The sequence below is a fragment of the Tursiops truncatus genome, chromosome 18 (genome assembly GCF_011762595.2).
Source record: "Tursiops truncatus isolate mTurTru1 chromosome 18, mTurTru1.mat.Y, whole genome shotgun sequence".
Taxonomy (NCBI): Eukaryota; Metazoa; Chordata; class Mammalia; order Artiodactyla; family Delphinidae; genus Tursiops; species Tursiops truncatus.
In genome coordinates, this window is record NC_047051.1 from 53,923,617 (window position 1) to 53,929,676 (window position 6,060).

At 33.6% G+C, this 6,060-nt stretch overlaps 1 non-coding gene across 1 annotated transcript; it reads left to right on the forward strand.

The window, feature by feature from the left end:
* Nucleotides 1-5,240: 5,240 nt before the first annotated feature.
* On the forward strand, nt 5,241-5,347 carry LOC117308892 (U6 spliceosomal RNA). The gene has a single exon (XR_004523144.1). It is a non-coding gene; the product is annotated as a U6 spliceosomal RNA (small nuclear RNA).
* The last annotated feature ends 713 nt before the right edge of the window (nt 5,348-6,060 follow it).

Consider the following 6,060-nt stretch of genomic DNA (forward strand, 5'->3'; position numbering starts at 1 on the left):
CACTTCCTAGCTCCCATTTCCCAGCCAATATTCTCATCTTTTTTCTCATTTTCCTACTAAAATCTGTGATCATTCAATAATGTCACTCCTCTCCTCCTTCATCCACTCACGTAGAAATGCGCCAATTCTGGTTAAACCCAATTCTCTGTTCTTTCTGCCACATCACTTGTATGGGTAGAAAACAATGGGTACAAAAGGCACCCAATACTCATAAGTGTGTGCTCATGCACACACACACACACACACACACACAGTGACTGAGCCCACTTCAAATATGTGACTACTAAAAGCAAGTAAACCTGGCAATAACACAATTATGCATTGCCTTGACTAAGCCTCTGCCACTGTACCAGAAAGAGTTTATAGTGATTATATTTTTACTCCTTGAATAGCTTCTTTTTCCTTTTCTTCCAGAGATTTGACCTGCTTCCTTTTTCCCGTTTTCTCCAAGGAAACTGAAACAATGAGATGAGATCATTCTCCAACTTTTACTACCATGTCTGCTTACCAGCACATATGTCCATTGTCACTCCCATTCTTATGAATAAACTGCACCTGAGCCTAACTAAACCTAGACATTTACTTATCGGATTCCATCACTTCTCCCATAGTTGAGGATGTCAGTCTAGAAATGGTTCCCTTTTTCTTCCACATTTTCAATTTTTCCCAATATAAAAAATATTTCCTACCTTTGTTCTTGTTTTCCTTTGCTGCATTATTCTCTCTATGACACCGTGATCAATGATTCATTTCTCAGACATCTTCTTTCACTCTGTGTTTGCATGCCTCTTTCATGTCCTTATCCAGTCTCCTGGAATATCATATATAAACTTACGGTTCTCCAGATTGTTGAATATATTTAATTAAAGTGTGACATTTATATTCCCCAAATGCTGAATAAACATAGTTAAGTAAGGGTTCATGAAATTATCATACCTGTGTAACAAGCACACAATGAAATATTATTGGAATTCTAACAGCCCCTCTGTGTCCCTTTCCAAGCATTAGCTCCCTAAGGTAACTGGCATTCTGATGATTAACAAAATAGGAGCTTTTTCTGTTTTTGAACAATATATAAATATAACCATAAAGTAACTCTATTGTGTCTAGGTTCTCTTACTAAATATTGTTTTGTTAGATTCATCCATGTTGTTCCCTCAAGTTGTCTTGTTCCTTCCCATAGGAGCATGTTATTTCACTGTAGAAATATATAACAATTTATTTGCTAGTTTTCAACTGAGGGCTCTTTGCTTTGTTTCCAGTTTAGGCTATTGCCTGAGTAATACTGCAAACACATTGTTTTCATATCTAATATTGGTAAACATTTATTTTTCTCTTTTTGTTACTCTTTTTTTTTCTTGATATGTTTGAGCTTATATTCTATTCTGATACCTCGATATGGATGCTAAAATAATTTTCAGCTGTTTCTAATATTTATTGCGTTTTCTTAAATAACTATGAGTTATTTAAATGTGAATTTTTTTAAAAATTGAGAGGTTGGTTATTCTTTATTATTTATTTTTAGCTTAACTCTGCTGCTGTGAGAGAACTTCTTATGCATTTTTTCAACTTTTGGAATTTTTAGTTTTTATTATGCATTGAATGAGTTCCATGTGCACTTAAAAAGAGTTTCGTTTTGCAATTGTAGTGTACTATGTTGTTTGAACTTTATATATAGCTTACTATAATTTTCTTATCTATAAAACAATGACAGAGGTGTGATAAAGTCCCACAGTGTTTGTGGATCCCCCTAATTCTCTGTATCTACTTTTGTTTCTGGAAATATTTACTGTTAATATTTTCTGTTTACTGTTAGTATGCCATTGTGTAATTAGATATGAACATATTTAGAATACTGTTTTAGTGAACTAATTCTTTTACCTTGATGCTAAATTCACCATTTTCTGTAGCAATGCTTCTTAACTAACCAGTTTTGTCTGATTTAGTATAACTTTGCATTAAATTACTGACTCGATGGATATCTAATATTTCAAACTTAACGTGTGTAAAATAAAATCTCACTCTTCCTCTAGAGACTCATTCATTCTGTAGTTTTTTTCCATCTTAATTAATAGCAACTCCATTTTTTCCATTCCTCAAATCGAAATATAGAGTATCATTTCTCTTTCTTTCAATCTCTTTTTTCAGCAAATTCCAATAGTTTTACATTCAGAATACGTGTAGAATATGATGATACTTTGCCACCTCCACAATTACTACCCTGTTTGAATCACTGTACATACTCAGTTGTCTAGATTATATCAGTGGTATTCTAACTCATCTCCCAGCTACAGCCTTTGTGCCCTAGAGTCTATTCTCAAAAAGGTAACCAAAGTCATTGTGTTAAAGGTAAGACTAATAACGTCACTTCCCAACTCTCTTAGAGTAAATGTCAAAATTCTTATTCTCTAACTTTATTTTTCCTCAAAGTTCTTAGTAGCATATAAGACACTGTAATATTGTATGCATGTGTGTGTGTGCGTATGTGTCTGTGTTTATTGACTTCCTCACTGTCTCTCTAAAATGCAAACTCTATGAAGTATGAAAGAGAGTTTACTATATTTCATTAACTGCTCTTTTATCAGTACAAAGAATGAGGCTTGGCACATATTAGGCATTCAAAAATATTTATTGAACGAATAAATGATGACCTCTACTTTTCTATTCAAGGACAAATATAGTTCCTTCCTCTGGTAGGACTTGGCAACTTTAGAACATAAATTAATCTATAATTATTCTCCACTTTAAGTTGCCCACAATAGTTGTTTTCTTAATAATGGGCAATTTAAATCTTGGGAAAAATGCACTTAATTATTTGTTTAGGGACTAACATTGGTAATATAGTGATCCCTATGTATTGATAATTCACTTCTTTATCTCTTAAAAGATAATGAAAGCTGTACGCATAAGTGCATTAAATGTAAAGAGAAAGCTGTGGTAATAAAGCTCTATTCTGGCAAAACAAATAAGCAAACAGATAAATATACTGGTAAGAGCAGTTATTTGAAGTTTTATATGAGTGATACACAGGTTTAAAATGTAAATGATCAATGCTTGAAATTATTTTTCAAAACAAATTCAGTGTCTAAGTGAACTAGTTGAAGTTTTAAAATCTGGAACAACAAAATGAACTGCCATTTGCTAAACTATAGATAATCAGGAAACATCTTTAATGGTGAGATTAAAAATAAGATTGGGGAAGCAATTAAAATACAACATAAGTGGAAATTTTGAGTCTGAAAATATGCTCTGATAAAATTATTATAAAGAACCACTTAAATCAGAAGACTAACAATCAAAGAAAAGTTATCTGCATTATTTTATCCTTGTTTCTTTTAATGGAAATAGCTATTTCCCTAAAATAACTTGTTTTAGTTTTGATCTTCTTGAAGGTTACTCAGCCAGCAAAATTTAATAAGGCAATAACTTAATATTATTATTAAAAAATCTATCCTTTTGCCAAATATTTATTGATTTCACAGTATGTCTCGTGTTGGAGATACTAATGTATTTAAGGTGAGCTATATTATATTTATCTGGATTCATTCATGAATCCTTTGAACAAACCAATGCTATTAAAATGAAAATTACTGAGAAATAAAGTTTTTAGTACCAATTCAAAAGTATGTAAATAATGTTAATTCAATGAGAGATTCATAAACAAGGACTTCTTGGAGATTATAGATAAGAAAGATTTTTAAAAGTTGGTAAAGTTTGACCTAAATATTTAAGAATGTATAATATCTTACCATAAAATTTAACCATATTCTCCTCATTTAGAAAAAGAAATTTAAAGTATGGAAGGGGTTAACATATCTGTGGAATGGCAAAAAGTTCCATGTGTTTGTTTCCCTAAATAAATGATCCCAGACATAGAAAATGAGGGAAATCAGGAGATATTATACTGTGGATTTTTATTTCACATGCAAACCGTATTAGTTGCTACAGAAATGAAAAAGTGACCAAAAGACATGATTATATTAAAAGGTAATATGTTTCTGTATTTAGCAAACATAATTTTTCTTATCATTTAATATCTTTGCAAGGCATCAACAATGCTTAGAGAATAGATGTTCCTAGTGCTGTTTTTAATGAAAGGGTGGTCTTCAAAAGGTGCAAGTGGTCTCAAGGTTGCCTGAGCCTAATTAATGTGCATTCTAGAGAAGGTATCCATCTGCTTCATGCTCACCTGTGTTCTACATGAGCTCACCATTAGTGGAAAAAGATGATTTCTTAAGCAATTCTACAGAAGGAAGACTGCAATGAACTTTGTGAAAAGGATAAAAAAATGTCTGCTCCCAAGAAATATAGAAACTAGGGCTTCCCTGGTGGCGCAGTGGTTGAGAGTCCGCCTACCGATGTAGGGGACACGGGTTCGTGCCCTGGTCCGGGAAGATCCCACATGCCGCAGAGTGGCTGGGTCCGTGAGCCATGGCCATTGAGCCTGCACGTCCGGAGCCTGTGCTCCGCAACGGGACAGGCCACAGCAGTGAGAGGCCCACGTACCGCAAAAAAAAAAAAAAAAAAGCTACTTGTCCTTATCATCTTGGGGTGGTAGATAGAAAATCATTGATTAGTCCCTGATTTCGCTCCCTGGGAAGAATTCCTTTGGTAATTGTTCTCATGCCCTTTGGGAGGTTTCTTCCTGTCTGTTCATCTTTATGGCTTTATCTGTGTTGGGTGTTGTAGAATAGTTCCATCTGTGGCTGGTGTATGTTTGTGGACCTATAGGTTGTTTTAAAACAAAAATGATTTATGTTTGTTTTTCTTCTGTTTTGTTATGGCTTGTGTTTTCTCTGGCAATGCAATTCATTCAAAATTTACCAGGCACCTTCTGATCTATTCACTCCTTGTCAGTTACATGTAGCAGTCAACCTACTGAAGTTCTCCACTAGACATAACTGATAATCTGAGTTATATCATTGATTCTTTATGCCATGCTTTATATCTCTCAACTTAATAGTTGGAATGGTGAAACCAGCTGAAACTATAGCTGGGGTGGGAAGATAACACAATTAAATTTACTTTTGTACCATGGCTGATTTTGTTTTATGGGCCAACACACCTGTGAGGATTCTGACTTTTTCCTTTCCACATCCAATATTTATGGTTATTCTGATTCACTGGAAACAGGTTCCTCAGAAGAAAGTCTCTAAACTCGTGCCAGTGGGCCAAATCCAGTCATGACTATTCTTCCACAAATAGCCTATGGACATTTTCTCATTATAATAGTAAAGTTGGTGCTCACTTCAGCAGCACATATACTAAAATTGGAATGATACAGAGAAGATTAGCATGGCCCCTGTGCAAGGATGACACACAAATTCGTGAAGCCTTCCATATTAAAAAAAAAATAGTAAATTTTGGTAGTTGTGATGGAGAACATATGGCATACAATGCCAAAAATATTTATTATCTGACTTTTTACAAATAGTTAACCCCTAACAGATTCATTAAGCTTATTGTATTTCTTCCAATTTATCACAGATAATATTTTACTGAATGTTTTTGCAATACATAAACACGATTACCATCTCTCACCTTGCTATGTCTGTTTCTTTGCTTTCTGTTTCCCAATTGCAAAACCCATGTCATATATCATAATAACAAAATAATGATATTTATGCTATCAAGGTTGGAAAAAAATTATGATGGAAGAATTTCCAAATGTTCTTTCCTGGTGTATTGATCTGTTTTGTGGACTCTTGCTTAAGTTATATTCCCAGTGTGACTTCTTTTTTCCTTTGCTTCTAATAAGTGAGATTGTTTTTCAGTCATATTTTTGTTGAGTTTAACTTTCTTCCATAGTTCATGTTCCCTTATCCTATTTTTTATCTGTATTTTTATATTGAGAATTCTAGTCAAATATTTTATGATCTTTTGACTGAATGTTTGTTTTTAAGAGTAAGGCACCTAAAATCTGATAGGCATTTATGTGCACAGTCAGGACTTGCCAACTGATTGGCTGACATAGATTAAGTTGAGTGAGTGAGTAGAAAGCAAGTCATTCTTTTGGCAGAGCCACACAAGTCAGTATCATTAGGTCTTTCATTGACATTT